This window comes from Tursiops truncatus, unplaced genomic scaffold, assembly GCF_011762595.2.
Source record: "Tursiops truncatus isolate mTurTru1 unplaced genomic scaffold, mTurTru1.mat.Y mat_scaffold_440_arrow_ctg1, whole genome shotgun sequence".
NCBI lineage: Eukaryota > Metazoa > Chordata > Mammalia > Artiodactyla > Delphinidae > Tursiops > Tursiops truncatus.
The window spans coordinates 1-20314 of record NW_022983303.1 but is presented as its reverse complement, the minus strand read 5'-3'; the positions used below and the strand labels follow the sequence as shown (position 1 = coordinate 20314).

At 52.9% G+C, this 20314-nt stretch overlaps 4 long non-coding RNA genes across 7 annotated transcripts; all 4 read right to left on the bottom strand.

Moving 5' to 3' along the window:
• Window positions 1-42: 42 nt before the first annotated feature.
• LOC141277755 (uncharacterized) lies at window positions 43-3348 on the bottom strand. Of its 2 annotated transcripts, none has more exons than XR_012329563.1 (4): window positions 2225-3348; window positions 1762-1856; window positions 569-649; window positions 43-201 (listed from the first exon to the last, which is right to left on the bottom strand). It is a non-coding gene; the product is annotated as an uncharacterized lncRNA (long non-coding RNA). The 2 variants fall into 2 exon arrangements; XR_012329562.1 differs by having other exon boundaries at window positions 569-646; window positions 2225-3342.
• Window positions 3349-7247: 3899 nt separating this feature from the next.
• LOC141277756 (uncharacterized) lies at window positions 7248-11522 on the bottom strand. Of its 2 annotated transcripts, none has more exons than XR_012329565.1 (5): window positions 10509-11522; window positions 10046-10140; window positions 8854-8934; window positions 8392-8486; window positions 7248-7277 (listed from the first exon to the last, which is right to left on the bottom strand). It is a non-coding gene; the product is annotated as an uncharacterized lncRNA (long non-coding RNA). The 2 variants fall into 2 exon arrangements; XR_012329564.1 differs by having other exon boundaries at window positions 8854-8931; window positions 10509-11510.
• A 115-nt stretch (window positions 11523-11637) lies between these two features.
• On the bottom strand, window positions 11638-14099 carry LOC141277761 (uncharacterized). Of its 2 annotated transcripts, none has more exons than XR_012329571.1 (4): window positions 13818-14099; window positions 13355-13449; window positions 12164-12244; window positions 11638-11796 (listed from the first exon to the last, which is right to left on the bottom strand). It is a non-coding gene; the product is annotated as an uncharacterized lncRNA (long non-coding RNA). The 2 variants fall into 2 exon arrangements; XR_012329570.1 differs by having other exon boundaries at window positions 12164-12241; window positions 13818-14098.
• Window positions 14100-17178: 3079 nt separating this feature from the next.
• LOC141277763 (uncharacterized) lies at window positions 17179-18896 on the bottom strand. Its single transcript, XR_012329574.1, has 3 exons — window positions 18783-18896; window positions 18321-18415; window positions 17179-17209 (listed from the first exon to the last, which is right to left on the bottom strand). It is a non-coding gene; the product is annotated as an uncharacterized lncRNA (long non-coding RNA).
• Window positions 18897-20314: the final 1418 nt, after the last annotated feature.

The following is a 20314-nucleotide window of genomic DNA, read 5'->3' as shown; positions in this document are numbered from 1 at the left end:
ACACGCAAACGCACGAAATATCGAACGAGGGGTGAATGGAGAAAGGTGTTCTGCTACCTACACTCCCTCGACTACCACTCGTCCACAGAACCAAATGAACTCATACCATTTGCAGCAGCGTGGGTGCAGCAGTAGATGATCTCACTAATTCTGGTAGAGACAGCAAGACACATATCGCAGGATATCTCTTATATGTGCAGTCTAAATAGGGATACAAAGGAAACACAGGGTTCACAGAGGGAAGAAAGAAGCGTGGAGTTTCAGAGGGGGAAATTGGAGACCGGGGAAGGGTGAAGTGGGAGGTTGGGATTCACAGACACACACTTAACGTATCAAAAAGTGCTCATCAAGGGCGACCCTCCGGAAGCACAGGGAACGCTACAAAACATTCCTCAATCAACTAACAGGGCAAAGAATCTGAAACCCTACGGGTACAGCTACGTTTATAATGGCAACAAGCGGCTGTAGAACTCAGCAGACGCAACACTGTATGTAAACTATGCTGAGAGGGAAAAGGACTGTTCAACGACAAGGCAAAGAAGGGGTTAAGAAACGCCTAGTCTGTTACCTGAGGCCTCTGTGAAATCCGCCGGTGTCGCACCCCTGGAGCCTCAGCAGGCCTGGGTCCCACGGCTGGAGTATGCTGCTGCTGAGGGAACAAGGTAGCAGGACGTGCCACCTGACCAGCGGCCCCTCGGACCTCTACCGCCCATTCTCCCCTGCGTGGTACCACAATGTCCCGATCCAACGTGGCCCTCCTACAGGTAAGTAAAGCCTGGTGCACCCAGATGATGGTGGAGCAGCTGAGAGGGAAGAGCTGTGAAGAACGGGATCTCCACAGCTCCTGCTAGGCAGGTTCCCACCTCCAGCCCACTTCCTTAGAGTCGACCCACCTGCAAACCAAAGCACCCTCCGAGTACCCCACTTGCAAGTCTTCCGATATGCCTGGGGTGGGGCAGTGCAGGTTAAGGGGCAGGAGGCGAGCATACGCAAGCCCTGGGGTGTGTGCTTAGCCACGTTCGACTCCCCATTTCCAAACCAACACCGGGACCCCCGCTAAGGCTTTGTTTCCCCAAGTTACCGGAGAGAAAACGGAGCAGTGCTGCCGCCTTGTGGCACACTGCCGTAACAACCTTACAAACTGTGCCGAAGGGCTCCTATCATTCACAAGGCCTGCGGCCGGCGGCTTTGCAAACACAACCCTGCCCTCAAGAAATATCCTGGGCTAGGTAATCTGAAACGAATTCAAATCAGGGCCCGACTCTCAGGCAGAAACCTTACAAGACCTCAGTGGTACTCACGCGCGTTTTAGAAAACAGCACATTCAAATGAAAAGATGCTCAGCATCTGTCTTGATTAGAGAGTGCAAGGGAAGCTAGACGAGGGTTTCCCTGGCTGCAGTCCTCACAAACCCTAAAAGCGTAAGTGCTCAAGAGGGCATGCCCAACAGAGAAGCCTACTACTGCTGTGGCTGGCATTGTAAATTGGTAACAGCCGGTAGGAAGATCAGTAGGCAAGGTCCTTACCAGACTAAACACTGGAGGGACCACGAGATTGGGCAACCCCGCTGCAGGTCGGATAACCAGAGACTAGCATCATTGGAAGGAAGCACTTGCACCCCAGCGGTCGTTGTGGTACCCTTTACCACAGCCAAGACACGCAAACGCACGAAATATCGAACGAGGGGTGAATGGAGAAAGGTGTTCTGCTACCTACACTCCCTCGACTACCACTCGTCCACAGAACCAAATGAACTCATACCATTTGCAGCAGCGTGGGTGCAGCAGTAGATGATCTCACTAATTCTGGTAGAGACAGCAAGACACATATCGCAGGATATCTCTTATATGTGCAGTCTAAATAGGGATACAAAGGAAACACAGGGTTCACAGAGGGAAGAAAGAAGCGTGGAGTTCTCAGAGGGGGAAATTGGAGACCGGGGAAGGGTGAAGTGGGAGGTTGGGATTCACAGACACACACTTAACGTATCAAAAAGTGCTCATCAAGGGCGACCCTCCGGAAGCACAGGGAACGCTACAAAACATTCCTCAATCAACTAACAGGGCAAAGAATCTGAAACCCTACGGGTACAGCTACGTTTATAATGGCAACAAGCGGCTGTAGAACTCAGCAGACGCAACACTGTATGTAAACTATGCTGAGAGGGAAAAGGACTGTTCAACGACAAGGCAAAGAAGGGGTTAAGAAACGCCTAGTCTGTTACCTCAGGCCTCTGTGACATCGGCTGGTGTCACACCCCTGGAGCCTCAGCAGGACTGAGTCCCACGGCTGGAGTATGCTGCTGCAGAGGGAACAAGGTAGCAGGACGTGCCACCTGACCAGCGGCCCCTCGGACCTCTACCGCCCATTCTCCCCTGCGTGGTACCACAATATCCCGATCCAACGTGGCCCTCCTACAGGTAAGCAAAGCCTGGTGCACCCAGATGATGGTGGAGCAGCTGAGAGGGAAGAGCTGTGAGGAAACGGGATCTCCATAGCTCCTGCTAGGCAGGTTGCCACCTCTAGCCCACTTCCTTAGAGTCGACCCACCTGCGAACCACGGCACCCTCCGAGTAGCCCACTTGCAAGTCTTGCGATATGCCTGGGGTGGGGCAGTGCAGGTTAAGGGGCAGGAGGCGAGCATACGCAAGCCCTGGGGTGTGTGCTTAGCCACGTTCGACTCCCCATTTCCAAACCAACACCGGGACCCCCGCTAAGGCTTTGTTTCCCCAAGTTACCGGAGAGAAAACGGAGCAGTGCTGCCGCCTTGTGGCACACTGCCGTAACAACCTTACAAACTGTGCCGAAGGGCTCCTATCATTCACAAGGCCTGCGGCCGGCGGCTTTGCAAACACAACCCTGCCCTCAAGAAATATCCTGGGCTAGGTAATCTGAAACGAATTCAAATCAGGCCCGACTCTCAGGCAGAAACCTTACAAGACCTCAGTGGTACTCACGCGCGTTTTAGAAAACAGCACATTCAAATGAAAAGATGCTCAGCATCTGTCTTGATTAGAGAGTGCAAGGGAAGCTAGACGAGGGTTTCCCTGGCTGCAGTCCTCACAAACCCTAAAAGCGTAAGTGCTCAAGAGGGCATGCCCAACAGAGAAGCCTACTACTGCTGTGGCTGGCATTGTAAATTGGTAACAGCCGGTAGGAAGATCAGTAGGCAAGTTCCTTACCAGACTAAACACTGGAGGGACCACGAGATTGGGCAACCCCGCTGCAGGTCGGATAACCAGAGACTAGCATCATTGGAAGGAAGCACTTGCACCCCAGGGGTCGTTGTGGTACCCTTTACCACAGCCAAGACACGCAAACGCACGAAATATCGAACGAGGGGTGAATGGAGAAAGGTGTTCTGCTACCTACACTCCCTCGACTACCACTCGTCCACAGAACCAAATGAACTCATACCATTTGCAGCAGCGTGGGTGCAGCAGTAGATGATCTCACTAATTCTGGTAGAGACAGCAAGACACATATCGCAGGATATCTCTTATATGTGCAGTCTAAATAGGGATACAAAGGAAACACAGGGTTCACAGAGGGAAGAAAGAAGCGTGGAGTTCTCAGAGGGGGAAATTGGAGACCGGGGAAGGGTGAAGTGGGAGGTTGGGATTCACAGACACACACTTAACGTATCAAAAAGTGCTCATCAAGGGCGACCCTCCGGAAGCACAGGGAACGCTACAAAACATTCCTCAATCAACTAACAGGGCAAAGAATCTGAAACCCTACGGGTACAGCTACGTTTATAATGGCAACAAGCGGCTGTAGAACTCAGCAGACGCAACACTGTATGTAAACTATGCTGAGAGGGAAAAGGACTGTTCAACGACAAGGCAAAGAAGGGGTTAAGAAACGCCTAGTCTGTTACCTCAGGCCTCTGTGACATCGGCTGGTGTCACACCCCTGGAGCCTCAGCAGGCCTGGGTCCCACGGCTGGAGTATGCTGCTGCAGAGGGAACAAGGTAGCAGGACGTGCCACCTGACCAGCGGCCCCTCGGACCTCTACCGCCCATTCTCCCCTGCGTGGTACCACAATATCCCGATCCAACGTGGCCCTCCTACAGGTAAGCAAAGCCTGGTGCACCCAGATGATGGTGGAGCAGCTGAGAGGGAAGAGCTGTGAGGAAACGGGATCTCCATAGCTCCTGCTAGGCAGGTTGCCACCTCTAGCCCACTTCCTTAGAGTCGACCCACCTGCGAACCACGGCACCCTCCGAGTAGCCCACTTGCAAGTCTTGCGATATGCCTGGGGTGGGGCAGTGCAGGTTAAGGGGCAGGAGGCGAGCATACGCAAGCCCTGGGGTGTGTGCTTAGCCACGTTCGACTCCCCATTTCCAAACCAACACCGGGACCCCCGCTAAGGCTTTGTTTCCCCAAGTTACCGGAGAGAAAACGGAGCAGTGCTGCCGCCTTGTGGCACACTGCCGTAACAACCTTACAAACTGTGCCGAAGGGCTCCTATCATTCACAAGGCCTGCGGCCGGCGGCTTTGCAAACACAACCCTGCCCTCAAGAAATATCCTGGGCTAGGTAATCTGAAACGAATTCAAATCAGGGCCCGACTCTCAGGCAGAAACCTTACAAGACCTCAGTGGTACTCACGCGCGTTTTAGAAAACAGCACATTCAAATGAAAAGATGCTCAGCATCTGTCTTGATTAGAGAGTGCAAGGGAAGCTAGACGAGGGTTTCCCTGGCTGCAGTCCTCACAAACCCTAAAAGCGTAAGTGCTCAAGAGGGCATGCCCAACAGAGAAGCCTACTACTGCTGTGGCTGGCATTGTAAATTGGTAACAGCCGGTAGGAAGATCAGTAGGCAAGTTCCTTACCAGACTAAACACTGGAGGGACCACGAGATTGGGCAACCCCGCTGCAGGTCGGATAACCAGAGACTAGCATCATTGGAAGGAAGCACTTGCACCCCAGCGGTCGTTGTGGTACCCTTTACCACAGCCAAGACACGCAAACGCACGAAATATCGAACGAGGGGTGAATGGAGAAAGGTGTTCTGCTACCTACACTCCCTCGACTACCACTCGTCCACAGAACCAAATGAACTCATACCATTTGCAGCAGCGTGGGTGCAGCAGTAGATGATCTCACTAATTCTGGTAGAGACAGCAAGACACATATCGCAGGATATCTCTTATATGTGCAGTCTAAATAGGGATACAAAGGAAACACAGGGTTCACAGAGGGAAGAAAGAAGCGTGGAGTTCTCAGAGGGGGAAATTGGAGACCGGGGAAGGGTGAAGTGGGAGGTTGGGATTCACAGACACACACTTAACGTATCAAAAAGTGCTCATCAAGGGCGACCCTCCGGAAGCACAGGGAACGCTACAAAACATTCCTCAATCAACTAACAGGGCAAAGAATCTGAAACCCTACGGGTACAGCTACGTTTATAATGGCAACAAGCGGCTGTAGAACTCAGCAGACGCAACACTGTATGTAAACTATGCTGAGAGGGAAAAGGACTGTTCAACGACAAGGCAAAGAAGGGGTTAAGAAACGCCTAGTCTGTTACCTCAGGCCTCTGTGACATCGGCTGGTGTCACACCCCTGGAGCCTCAGCAGGACTGAGTCCCACGGCTGGAGTATGCTGCTGCAGAGGGAACAAGGTAGCAGGACGTGCCACCTGACCAGCGGCCCCTCGGACCTCTACCGCCCATTCTCCCCTGCGTGGTACCACAATGTCCCGATCCAACGTGGCCCTCCTACAGGTAAGTAAAGCCTGGTGCACCCAGATGATGGTGGAGCAGCTGAGAGGGAAGAGCTGTGAAGAAACGGGATCTCCATAGCTCCTGCTAGGCAGGTTGCCACCTCTAGCCCACTTCCTTAGAGTCGACCCACCTGCGAAACCACGGCACCCTCCGAGTAGCCCACTTGCAAGTCTTGCGATATGCCTGGGGTGGGGCAGTGCAGGTTAAGGGGCAGGAGGCGAGCATACGCAAGCCCTGGGTGTGTGCTTAGCCACGTTCGACTCCCCATTTCCAAACCAACACCGGGACCCCCGCTAAGGCTTTGTTTCCCCAAGTTACCGGAGAGAAAACGGAGCAGTGCTGCCGCCTTGTGGCACACTGCCGTAACAACCTTACAAACTGTGCCGAAGGGCTCCTATCATTCACAAGGCCTGCGGCCGGCGGCTTTGCAAACACAACCCTGCCCTCAAGAAATATCCTGGGCTAGGTAATCTGAAACGAATTCAAATCAGGCCCGACTCTCAGGCAGAAACCTTACAAGACCTCAGTGGTACTCACGCGCGTTTTAGAAAACAGCACATTCAAATGAAAAGATGCTCAGCATCTGTCTTGATTAGAGAGTGCAAGGGAAGCTAGACGAGGGTTTCCCTGGCTGCAGTCCTCACAAACCCTAAAAGCGTAAGTGCTCAAGAGGGCATGCCCAACAGAGAAGCCTACTACTGCTGTGGCTGGCATTGTAAATTGGTAACAGCCGGTAGGAAGATCAGTAGGCAAGTTCCTTACCAGACTAAACACTGGAGGGACCACGAGATTGGGCAACCCCGCTGCAGGTCGGATAACCAGAGACTAGCATCATTGGAAGGAAGCACTTGCACCCCTGCGGTCGTTGTGTTACCCTTTACCACAGCCAAGACACGCAAACGCACGAAATATCGAACGAGGGGTGAATGGAGAAAGGTGTTCTGCTACCTACACTCCCTCGACTACCACTCGTCCACAGAACCAAATGAACTCATACCATTTGCAGCAGCGTGGGTGCAGCAGTAGATGATCTCACTAATTCTGGTAGAGACAGCAAGACACATATCGCAGGATATCTCTTATATGTGCAGTCTAAATAGGGATACAAAGGAAACACAGGGTTCACAGAGGGAAGAAAGAAGCGTGGAGTTCTCAGAGGGGGAAATTGGAGACCGGGGAAGGGTGAAGTGGGAGGTTGGGATTCACAGACACACACTTAACGTATCAAAAAGTGCTCATCAAGGGCGACCCTCCGGAAGCACAGGGAACGCTACAAAACATTCCTCAATCAACTAACAGGGCAAAGAATCTGAAACCCTACGGGTACAGCTACGTTTATAATGGCAACAAGCGGCTGTAGAACTCAGCAGACGCAACACTGTATGTAAACTATGCTGAGAGGGAAAAGGACTGTTCAACGACAAGGCAAAGAAGGGGTTAAGAAACGCCTAGTCTGTTACCTCGAGGCCTCTGTGACATCGGCCTGGTGTCAGCACCCCTGGAGCCTCAGCAGGCCTGGGTCCCACGGCTGGAGTATGCTGCTGCTGAGGGAACAAGGTAGCAGGACGTGCCACCTGACCAGCGGCCCCTCGGACCTCTACCGCCCATTCTCCCCTGCGTGGTACCACAATATCCCGATCCAACGTGGCCCTCCTACAGGTAAGTCAAAGCCTGGTGCACCCAGATGATGGTGGAGCAGCTGAGAGGGAAGAGCTGTGAAGGAAACGGGATCTCCATAGCTCCTGCTAGGCAGGTTGCCACCTCTAGCCCACTTCCTTAGAGTCGACCCACCTGCGAAACCACGGCACCCTCCGAGTAGCCCACTTGCAAGTCTTGCGATATGCCTGGGGTGGGGCAGTGCAGGTTAAGGGGCAGGAGGCGAGCATACGCAAGCCCTGGGGTGTGTGCTTAGCCACGTTCGACTCCCCATTTCCAAACCAACACCGGGACCCCCGCTAAGGCTTTGTTTCCCCAAGTTACCGGAGAGAAAACGGAGCAGTGCTGCCGCCTTGTGGCACACTGCCGTAACAACCTTACAAACTGTGCCGAAGGGCTCCTATCATTCACAAGGCCTGCGGCCGGCGGCTTTGCAAACACAACCCTGCCCTCAAGAAATATCCTGGGCTAGGTAATCTGAAACGAATTCAAATCGGGCCCGACTCTCAGGCAGAAACCTTACAAGACCTCAGTGGTACTCACGCGCGTTTTAGAAAACAGCACATTCAAATGAAAAGATGCTCAGCATCTGTCTTGATTAGAGAGTGCAAGGGAAGCTAGACGAGGGTTTCCCTGGCTGCAGTCCTCACAAACCCTAAAAGCGTAAGTGCTCAAGAGGGCATGCCCAACAGAGAAGCCTACTACTGCTGTGGCTGGCATTGTAAATTGGTACAGCCGGTAGGAAGATCAGTAGGCAAGTTCCTTACCAGACTAAACACTGGAGGGACCACGAGATTGGGCAACCCCGCTGCAGGTCGGATAACCAGAGACTAGCATCATTGGAAGGAAGCACTTGCACCCCTGCGGTCGTTGTGGTACCCTTTACCACAGCCAAGACACGCAAACGCACGAAATATCGAACGAGGGGTGAATGGAGAAAGGTGTTCTGCTACCTACACTCCCTCGACTACCACTCGTCCACAGAACCAAATGAACTCATACCATTTGCAGCAGCGTGGGTGCAGCAGTAGATGATCTCACTAATTCTGGTAGAGACAGCAAGACACATAGCGCAGGATATCTCTTATATGTGCAGTCTAAATAGGGATACAAAGGAAACACAGGGTTCACAGAGGGAAGAAAGAAGCGTGGAGTTTCAGAGGGGGAAATTGGAGACCGGGGAAGGGTGAAGTGGGAGGTTGGGATTCACAGACACACACTTAACGTATCAAAAAGTGCTCATCAAGGGCGACCCTCCGGAAGCACAGGGAACGCTACAAAACATTCCTCAATCAACTAACAGGGCAAAGAATCTGAAACCCTACGGGTACAGCTACGTTTATAATGGCAACAAGCGGCTGTAGAACTCAGCAGACGCAACACTGTATGTAAACTATGCTGAGAGGGAAAAGGACTGTTCAACGACAAGGCAAAGAAGGGGTTAAGAAACGCCTAGTCTGTTACCTGAGGCCTCTGTGAAATCCGCCGGTGTCGCACCCCTGGAGCCTCAGCAGGCCTGGGTCCCACGGCTGGAGTATGCTGCTGCTGAGGGAACAAGGTAGCAGGACGTGCCACCTGACCAGCGGCCCCTCGGACCTCTACCGCCCATTCTCCCCTGCGTGGTACCACAATGTCCCGATCCAACGTGGCCCTCCTACAGGTAAGTAAAGCCTGGTGCACCCAGATGATGGTGGAGCAGCTGAGAGGGAAGAGCTGTGAAGAACGGGATCTCCACAGCTCCTGCTAGGCAGGTTCCCACCTCCAGCCCACTTCCTTAGAGTCGACCCACCTGCAAACCAAAGCACCCTCCGAGTACCCCACTTGCAAGTCTTCCGATATGCCTGGGGTGGGGCAGTGCAGGTTAAGGGGCAGGAGGCGAGCATACGCAAGCCCTGGGGTGTGTGCTTAGCCACGTTCGACTCCCCATTTCCAAACCAACACCGGGACCCCCGCTAAGGCTTTGTTTCCCCAAGTTACCGGAGAGAAAACGGAGCAGTGCTGCCGCCTTGTGGCACACTGCCGTAACAACCTTACAAACTGTGCCGAAGGGCTCCTATCATTCAAAAGGCCTGCGGCCGGCGGCTTTGCAAACACAACCCTGCCCTCAAGAAATATCCTGGGCTAGGTAATCTGAAACGAATTCAAATCGGGCCCGACTCTCAGGCAGAAACCTTACAAGACCTCAGTGGTACTCACGCGCGTTTTAGAAAACAGCACATTCAAATGAAAAGATGCTCAGCATCTGTCTTGATTAGAGAGTGCAAGGGAAGCTAGACGAGGGTTTCCCTGGCTGCAGTCCTCACAAACCCTAAAAGCGTAAGTGCTCAAGAGGGCATGCCCAACAGAGAAGCCTACTACTTGCTGTGGCTGGCATTGTAAATTGGTAACAGCCGGTAGGAAGATCAGTAGGCAAGGTCCTTACCAGACTAAACACTGGAGGGACCACGAGATTGGGCAACCCCGCTGCAGGTCGGATAACCAGAGACTAGCATCATTGGAAGGAAGCACTTGCACCCCAGGGTCGTTGTGGTACCCTTTACCACAGCCAAGACACGCAAACGCACGAAATATCGAACGAGGGGTGAATGGAGAAAGGTGTTCTGCTACCTACACTCCCTCGACTACCACTCGTCCACAGAACCAAATGAACTCATACCATTTGCAGCAGCGTGGGTGCAGCAGTAGATGATCTCACTAATTCTGGTAGAGACAGCAAGACACATATCGCAGGATATCTCTTATATGTGCAGTCTAAATAGGGATACAAAGGAAACACAGGGTTCACAGAGGGAAGAAAGAAGCGTGGAGTTCTCAGAGGGGGAAATTGGAGACCGGGGAAGGGTGAAGTGGGAGGTTGGGATTCACAGACACACACTTAACGTATCAAAAAGTGCTCATCAAGGGCGACCCTCCGGAAGCACAGGGAACGCTACAAAACATTCCTCAATCAACTAACAGGGCAAAGAATCTGAAACCCTACGGGTACAGCTACGTTTATAATGGCAACAAGCGGCTGTAGAACTCAGCAGACGCAACACTGTATGTAAACTATGCTGAGAGGGAAAAGGACTGTTCAACGACAAGGCAAAGAAGGGGTTAAGAAACGCCTAGTCTGTTACCTCAGGCCTCTGTGACATCGGCTGGTGTCACACCCCTGGAGCCTCAGCAGGACTGAGTCCCACGGCTGGAGTATGCTGCTGCAGAGGGAACAAGGTAGCAGGACGTGCCACCTGACCAGCGGCCCCTCGGACCTCTACCGCCCATTCTCCCCTGCGTGGTACCACAATATCCCGATCCAACGTGGCCCTCCTACAGGTAAGCAAAGCCTGGTGCACCCAGATGATGGTGGAGCAGCTGAGAGGGAAGAGCTGTGAGGAAACGGGATCTCCATAGCTCCTGCTAGGCAGGTTGCCACCTCTAGCCCACTTCCTTAGAGTCGACCCACCTGCGAACCACGGCACCCTCCGAGTAGCCCACTTGCAAGTCTTGCGATATGCCTGGGGTGGGGCAGTGCAGGTTAAGGGGCAGGAGGCGAGCATACGCAAGCCCTGGGGTGTGTGCTTAGCCACGTTCGACTCCCCATTTCCAAACCAACACCGGGACCCCCGCTAAGGCTTTGTTTCCCCAAGTTACCGGAGAGAAAACGGAGCAGTGCTGCCGCCTTGTGGCACACTGCCGTAACAACCTTACAAACTGTGCCGAAGGGCTCCTATCATTCACAAGGCCTGCGGCCGGCGGCTTTGCAAACACAACCCTGCCCTCAAGAAATATCCTGGGCTAGGTAATCTGAAACGAATTCAAATCAGGCCCGACTCTCAGGCAGAAACCTTACAAGACCTCAGTGGTACTCACGCGCGTTTTAGAAAACAGCACATTCAAATGAAAAGATGCTCAGCATCTGTCTTGATTAGAGAGTGCAAGGGAAGCTAGACGAGGGTTTCCCTGGCTGCAGTCCTCACAAACCCTAAAAGCGTAAGTGCTCAAGAGGGCATGCCCAACAGAGAAGCCTACTACTGCTGTGGCTGGCATTGTAAATTGGTAACAGCCGGTAGGAAGATCAGTAGGCAAGTTCCTTACCAGACTAAACACTGGAGGGACCACGAGATTGGGCAACCCCGCTGCAGGTCGGATAACCAGAGACTAGCATCATTGGAAGGAAGCACTTGCACCCCTGCGGTCGTTGTGGTACCCTTTACCACAGCCAAGACACGCAAACGCACGAAATATCGAACGAGGGGTGAATGGAGAAAGGTGTTCTGCTACCTACACTCCCTCGACTACCACTCGTCCACAGAACCAAATGAACTCATACCATTTGCAGCAGCGTGGGTGCAGCAGTAGATGATCTCACTAATTCTGGTAGAGACAGCAAGACACATATCGCAGGATATCTCTTATATGTGCAGTCTAAATAGGGATACAAAGGAAACACAGGGTTCACAGAGGGAAGAAAGAAGCGTGGAGTTTCAGAGGGGGAAATTGGAGACCGGGGAAGGGTGAAGTGGGAGGTTGGGATTCACAGACACACACTTAACGTATCAAAAAGTGCTCATCAAGGGCGACCCTCCGGAAGCACAGGGAACGCTACAAAACATTCCTCAATCAACTAACAGGGCAAAGAATCTGAAACCCTACGGGTACAGCTACGTTTATAATGGCAACAAGCGGCTGTAGAACTCAGCAGACGCAACACCGTATGTAAACTATGCTGAGAGGGAAAAGGACTGTTCAACGACAAGGCAAAGAAGGGGTTAAGAAACGCCTAGTCTGTTACCTGAGGCCTCTGTGAAATCCGCCGGTGTCGCACCCCTGGAGCCTCAGCAGGCCTGGGTCCCACGGCTGGAGTATGCTGCTGCTGAGGGAACAAGGTAGCAGGACGTGCCACCTGACCAGCGGCCCCTCGGACCTCTACCGCCCATTCTCCCCTGCGTGGTACCACAATGTCCCGATCCAACGTGGCCCTCCTACAGGTAAGTAAAGCCTGGTGCACCCAGATGATGGTGGAGCAGCTGAGAGGGAAGAGCTGTGAAGAACGGGATCTCCACAGCTCCTGCTAGGCAGGTTCCCACCTCCAGCCCACTTCCTTAGAGTCGACCCACCTGCAACCAAAGCACCCTCCGAGTACCCCACTTGCAAGTCTTCCGATATGCCTGGGGTGGGGCAGTGCAGGTTAAGGGGCAGGAGGCGAGCATACGCAAGCCCTGGGGTGTGTGCTTAGCCACGTTCGACTCCCCATTTCCAAACCAACACCGGGACCCCCGCTAAGGCTTTGTTTCCCCAAGTTACCGGAGAGAAAACGGAGCAGTGCTGCCGCCTTGTGGCACACTGCCGTAACAACCTTACAAACTGTGCCGAAGGGCTCCTATCATTCACAAGGCCTGCGGCCGGCGGCTTTGCAAACACAACCCTGCCCTCAAGAAATATCCTGGGCTAGGTAATCTGAAACGAATTCAAATCAGGGCCCGACTCTCAGGCAGAAACCTTACAAGACCTCAGTGGTACTCACGCGCGTTTAGAAAACAGCACATTCAAATGAAAAGATGCTCAGCATCTGTCTTGATTAGAGAGTGCAAGGGAAGCTAGACGAGGGTTTCCCTGGCTGCAGTCCTCACAAACCCTAAAAGCGTAAGTGCTCAAGAGGGCATGCCCAACAGAGAAGCCTACTACTGCTGTGGCTGGCATTGTAAATTGGTAACAGCCGGTAGGAAGATCAGTAGGCAAGTTCCTTACCAGACTAAACACTGGAGGGACCACGAGATTGGGCAACCCCGCTGCAGGTCGGATAACCAGAGACTAGCATCATTGGAAGGAAGCACTTGCACCCCAGCGGTCGTTGTGGTACCCTTTACCACAGCCAAGACACGCAAACGCACGAAATATCGAACGAGGGGTGAATGGAGAAAGGTGTTCTGCTACCTACACTCCCTCGACTACCACTCGTCCACAGAACCAAATGAACTCATACCATTTGCAGCAGCGTGGGTGCAGCAGTAGATGATCTCACTAATTCTGGTAGAGACAGCAAGACACATATCGCAGGATATCTCTTATATGTGCAGTCTAAATAGGGATACAAAGGAAACACAGGGTTCACAGAGGGAAGAAAGAAGCGTGGAGTTCTCAGAGGGGGAAATTGGAGACCGGGGAAGGGTGAAGTGGGAGGTTGGGATTCACAGACACACACTTAACGTATCAAAAAGTGCTCATCAAGGGCGACCCTCCGGAAGCACAGGGAACGCTACAAAACATTCCTCAATCAACTAACAGGGCAAAGAATCTGAAACCCTACGGGTACAGCTACGTTTATAATGGCAACAAGCGGCTGTAGAACTCAGCAGACGCAACACTGTATGTAAACTATGCTGAGAGGGAAAAGGACTGTTCAACGACAAGGCAAAGAAGGGGTTAAGAAACGCCTAGTCTGTTACCTCAGGCCTCTGTGACATCGGCTGGTGTCACACCCCTGGAGCCTCAGCAGGACTGAGTCCCACGGCTGGAGTATGCTGCTGCAGAGGGAACAAGGTAGCAGGACGTGCCACCTGACCAGCGGCCCCTCGGACCTCTACCGCCCATTCTCCCCTGCGTGGTACCACAATATCCCGATCCAACGTGGCCCTCCTACAGGTAAGCAAAGCCTGGTGCACCCAGATGATGGTGGAGCAGCTGAGAGGGAAGAGCTGTGAGGAAACGGGATCTCCACAGCTCCTGCTAGGCAGGTTGCCACCTCTAGCCCACTTCCTTAGAGTCGACCCACCTGCGAACCACGGCACCCTCCGAGTAGCCCACTTGCAAGTCTTGCGATATGCCTGGGGTGGGGCAGTGCAGGTTAAGGGGCAGGAGGCGAGCATACGCAAGCCCTGGGGTGTGTGCTTAGCCACGTTCGACTCCCCATTTCCAAACCAACACCGGGACCCCCGCTAAGGCTTTGTTTCCCCAAGTTACCGGAGAGAAAACGGAGCAGTGCTGCCGCCTTGTGGCACACTGCCGTAACAACCTTACAAACTGTGCGGAAGGGCTCCTATCATTCACAAGGCCTGCGGCCTGCGGCTTTGCAAACACAACCCTGCCCTCAAGAAATATCCTGGGCTAGGTAATCTGAAACGAATTCAAATCAGGCCCGACTCTCAGGCAGAAACCTTACAAGACCTCAGTGGTACTCACGCGCGTTTTAGAAAACAGCACATTCAAATGAAAAGATGCTCAGCATCTGTCTTGATTAGAGAGTGCAAGGGAAGCTAGACGAGGGTTTCCCTGGCTGCAGTCCTCACAAACCCTAAAAGCGTAAGTGCTCAAGAGGGCATGCCCAACAGAGAAGCCTACTACTACTGTGGCTGGCATTGTAAATTGGTAACAGCCGGTAGGAAGATCAGTAGGCAAGTTCCTTACCAGACTAAACACTGGAGGGACCACGAGATTGGGCAACCCCGCTGCAGGTCGGATAACCAGAGACTAGCATCATTGGAAGGAAGCACTTGCACCCCTGCGGTCGTTGTGGTACCCTTTACCACAGCCAAGACACGCAAACGCACGAAATATCGAACGAGGGGTGAATGGAGAAAGGTGTTCTGCTACCTACACTCCCTCGACTACCACTCGTCCACAGAACCAAATGAACTCATACCATTTGCAGCAGCGTGGGTGCAGCAGTAGATGATCTCACTAATTCTGGTAGAGACAGCAAGACACATAGCGCAGGATATCTCTTATATGTGCAGTCTAAATAGGGATACAAAGGAAACACAGGGTTCACAGAGGGAAGAAAGAAGCGTGGAGCTTCAGAGGGGGAAATTGGAGACCGGGGAAGGGTGAAGTGGGAGGTTGGGATTCACAGACACACACTTAACGTATCAAAAAGTGCTCATCAAGGGCGACCCTCCGGAAGCACAGGGAACGCTACAAAACATTCCTCAATCAACTAACAGGGCAAAGAATCTGAAACCCTACGGGTACAGCTACGTTTATAATGGCAACAAGCGGCTGTAGAACTCAGCAGACGCAACACTGTATGTAAACTATGCTGAGAGGGAAAAGGACTGTTCAACGACAAGGCAAAGAAGGGGTTAAGAAACGCCTAGTCTGTTACCTGAGGCCTCTGTGAAATCCGCCGGTGTCGCACCCCTGGAGCCTCAGCAGGCCTGGGTCCCACGGCTGGAGTATGCTGCTGCTGAGGGAACAAGGTAGCAGGACGTGCCACCTGACCAGCGGCCCCTCGGACCTCTACCGCCCATTCTCCCCTGCGTGGTACCACAATAGTCCCGATCCAACGTGGCCCTCCTACAGGTAAGTAAAGCCTGGTGCACCCAGATGATGGTGGAGCAGCTGAGAGGGAAGAGCTGTGAAGAAACGGGATCTCCACAGCTCCTGCTAGGCAGGTTCCCACCTCTAGCCCACTTCCTTAGAGTCGACCCACCTGCGAACCAACGCACCCTCCGAGTAGCCCACTTGCAAGTCTTGCGATATGCCTGGGGTGGGGCAGTGCAGGTTAAGGGGCAGGAGGCGAGCATACGCAAGCCCTGGGGTGTGTGCTTAGCCACGTTCGACTCCCCATTTCCAAACCAACACCGGGACCCCCGCTAAGGCTTTGTTTCCCCAAGTTACCGGAGAGAAAACGGAGCAGTGCTGCCGCCTTGTGGCACACTGCCGTAACAACCTTACAAACTGTGCCGAAGGGCTCCTATCATTCAAAAGGCCTGCGGCCGGCGGCTTTGCAAACACAACCCTGCCCTCAAGAAATATCCTGGGCTAGGTAATCTGAAACGAATTCAAATCGGGCCCGACTCTCAGGCAGAAACCTTACAAGACCTCAGTGGTACTCACGCGCGTTTTAGAAAACAGCACATTCAAATGAAAAGATGCTCAGCATCTGTCTTGATTAGAGAGTGCAAGGGAAGCTAGACGAGGGTTTCCCTGGCTGCAGTCCTCACAAACCCTAAAAGCGTAAGTGCTCAAGAGGGCATGCCCAACAGAGAAGCCTACTACTGCTGTGGCTGGCATTGTAAATTGGTAACAGCCGGTAGGAAGATCAGTAGGCAAGTTCCTTACCAGACTAAACACTGGAGGGACCACGAGATTGGGCAACCCCGCTGCAGGTCGGATAACCAGAGACTAGCATCATTGGAAGGAAGCACTTGCACCCCAGCGGTCGTTGTGGTACCCTTTACCACAGCCAAGACACGCAAACGCACGAAATATCGAACGAGGGGTGAATGGAGAAAGGTGTTCTGCTACCTACACTCCCTCGACTACCACTCGTCCACAGAACCAAATGAACTCATACCATTTGCAGCAGCGTGGGTGCAGCAGTAGATGATCTCACTAATTCTGGTAGAGACAGCAAGACACATATCGCAGGATATCTCTTATATGTGCAGTCTAAATAGGGATACAAAGGAAACACAGGGTTCACAGAGGGAAGAAAGAAGCGTGGAGTTTCAGAGGGGGAAATTGGAGACCGGGGAAGGGTGAAGTGGGAGGTTGGGATTCACAGACACACACTTAACGTATCAAAAAGTGCTCATCAAGGGCGACCCTCCGGAAGCACAGGAACGCTACAAAACATTCCTCAATCAACTAACAGGGCAAAGAATCTGAAACCCTACGGGTACAGCTACGTTTATAATGGCAACAAGCGGCTGTAGAACTCAGCAGACGCAACACTGTATGTAAACTATGCTGAGAGGGAAAAGGACTGTTCAACGACAAGGCAAAGAAGGGGTTAAGAAACGCCTAGTCTGTTACCTGAGGCCTCTGTGACATCCGCCGGTTGTCGCACCCCTGGAGCCTCAGCAGGCCTGGGTCCCACGGCTGGAGTATGCTGCTGCTGAGGGAACAAGGTAGCAGGACGTGCCACCTGACCAGCGGCCCCTCGGACCTCTACCGCCCATTCTCCCCTGCGTGGTACCACAATGTCCCGATCCAACGTGGCCCTCCTACAGGTAAGTAAAGCCTGGTGCACCCAGATGATGGTGGAGCAGCTGAGAGGGAAGAGCTGTGAAGAACGGGATCTCCACAGCTCCTGCTAGGCAGGTTCCCACCTCCAGCCCACTTCCTTAGAGTCGACCCACCTGCGAACCAAAGCACCCTCCGAGTACCCCACTTGCAAGTCTTCCGATATGCCTGGGGTGGGGCAGTGCAGGTTAAGGGGCAGGAGGCGAGCATACGCAAGCCCTGGGGTGTGTGCTTAGCCACGTTCGACTCCCCATTTCCAAACCAACACCGGGACCCCCGCTAAGGCTTTGTTTCCCCAAGTTACCGGAGAGAAAACGGAGCAGTGCTGCCGCCTTGTGGCACACTGCCGTAACAACCTTACAAACTGTGCCGAAGGGCTCCTATCATTCACAAGGCCTGCGGCCGGCGGCTTTGCAAACACAACCCTGCCCTCAAGAAATATCCTGGGCTAGGTAATCTGAAACGAATTCAAATCGGGCACGACTCTCAGGCAGAAACCTTACAAGACCTCAGTGGTACTCACGCGCGTTTTAGAAAACAGCACATTCAAATGAAAAGATGCTCAGCATCTGTCTTGATTAGAGAGTGCAAGGGAAGCTAGACGAGGGTTTCCCTGGCTGCAGTCCTCACAAACCCTAAAAGCGTAAGTGCTCAAGAGGGCATGCCCAACAGAGAAGCCTACTATTGCTGTGGCTGGCATTGTAAATTGTTACAGCCGGTAGGAAGATCAGTAGGCAAGTTCCTTACCAGACTAAACACTGGAGGGACCACGAGATTGGGCAACCCCGCTGCAGGTCGGATAACCAGAGACTAGCATCATTGGAAGGAAGCACTTGCACCCCATGCGGTCGTTGTGGTACCCTTTACCACAGCCAAGACACGCAAACGCACGAAATATCGAACGAGGGGTGAATGGAGAAAGGTGTTCTGCTACCTACACTCCCTCGACTACCACTCGTCCACAGAACCAAATGAACTCATACCATTTGCAGCAGCGTGGGTGCAGCAGTAGATGATCTCACTAATTCTGGTAGAGACAGCAAGACACATATCGCAGGATATCTCTTATATGTGCAGTCTAAATAGGGATACAAAGGAAACACAGGGTTCACAGAGGGAAGAAAGAAGCGTGGAGTTCTCAGAGGGGAAATTGGAGACCGGGGAAGGGTGAAGTGGGAGGTTGGGATTCACAGACACACACTTAACGTATCAAAAAGTGCTCATCAAGGGCGACCCTCCGGAAGCACAGGGAACGCTACAAAACATTCCTCAATCAACTAACAGGGCAAAGAATCTGAAACCCTACGGGTACAGCTACGTTTATAATGGCAACAAGCGGCTGTAGAACTCAGCAGACGCAACACTGTATGTAAACTATGCTGAGAGGGAAAAGGACTGTTCAACGACAAGGCAAAGAAGGGGTTAAGAAACGCCTAGTCTGTTACCTCAGGCCTCTGTGACATCGGCTGGTGTCACACCCCTGGAGCCTCAGCAGGACTGAGTCCCACGGCTGGAGTATGCTGCTGCAGAGGGAACAAGGTAGCAGGACGTGCCACCTGACCAGCGGCCCCTCGGACCTCTACCGCCCATTCTCCCCTGCGTGGTTACCACAATATCCCGATCCAACGTGGCCCTCCTACAGGTAAGCAAAGCCTGGTGCACCCAGATGATGGTGGAGCAGCTGAGAGGGAAGAGCTGTGAGGAAACGGGATCTCCATAGCTCCTGCTAGGCAGGTTGCCACCTCTAGCCCACTTCCTTAGAGTCGACCCACCTGCGAACCACGGCACCCTCCGAGTAGCCCACTTGCAAGTCTTGCGATATGCCTGGGGTGGGGCAGTGCAGGTTAAGGGCAGGAGGCGAGCATACGCAAGCCCTGGGGTGTGTGCTTAGCCACGTTCGACTCCCCATTTCCAAACCAACACCGGGACCCCCGCTAAGGCTTTGTTTCCCCAAGTTACCGGAGAGAAAACGGAGCAGTGCTGCCGCCTTGTGGCACACTGCCGTAACAACCTTACAAACTGTGCCGAAGGGCTCCTATCATTCACAAGGCCTGCGGCCGGCGGCTTTGCAAACACAACCCTGCCCTCAAGAAATATCCTGGGCTAGGTAATCTGAAACGAATTCAAATCAGGCCCGACTCTCAGGCAGAAACCTTACAAGACCTCAGTGGTACTCACGCGCGTTTTAGAAAACAGCACATTCAAATGAAAAGATGCTCAGCATCTGTCTTGATTAGAGAGTGCAAGGGAAGCTAGACGAGGGTTTCCCTGGCTGCAGTCCTCACAAACCCTAAAAGCGTAAGTGCTCAAGAGGGCATGCCCAACAGAGAAGCCTACTACTGCTGTGGCTGGCATTGTAAATTGTTACAGCCGGTAGGAAGATCAGTAGGCAAGGTCCTTACCAGACTAAACACTGGAGGGACCACGAAGATTGGGCAACCCCGCTGCAGGTCGGATAACCAGAGACTAGCATCATTGGAAGGGGGAAGCACTTGCCCCCTACGGTCGTTGTGGTACCCTTTACCACAGCCAAGACACGCAAACGCACGAAATATCGAACGAGGGGTGAATGGAGAAAGGTGTTCTGCTACCTACACTCCCTCGACTACCAAACTCGTCCACAGAACCAAATGACTCATCCATTTGCAGCATCGTGGGTGCAGCAGTAGATGATCTCACTAATCTGGTAGAGACAGCAAGACACTAGCGCAGGATATTCTCTTATATGTGCAGTCTAATAGGGATACAAAGGAAACACAGGGTTCACAGAGGAAGGACAGAAGCGTGGAGTTTCAGAGGGGGAAAGTGGAGACCGGGAAGGGTGAAGTGGGAGGTTGGGATTCACAGAACACACACTTAACGTATCAAAAAGTGCTCATCAAGGGCGACCCTCCGGAAGCACAGGGAAACGGCTACAAAACATTCCTCAACTCAACTAACAGGCAAAGAAATCTGAAACCCTACGGGTTACAGCTAC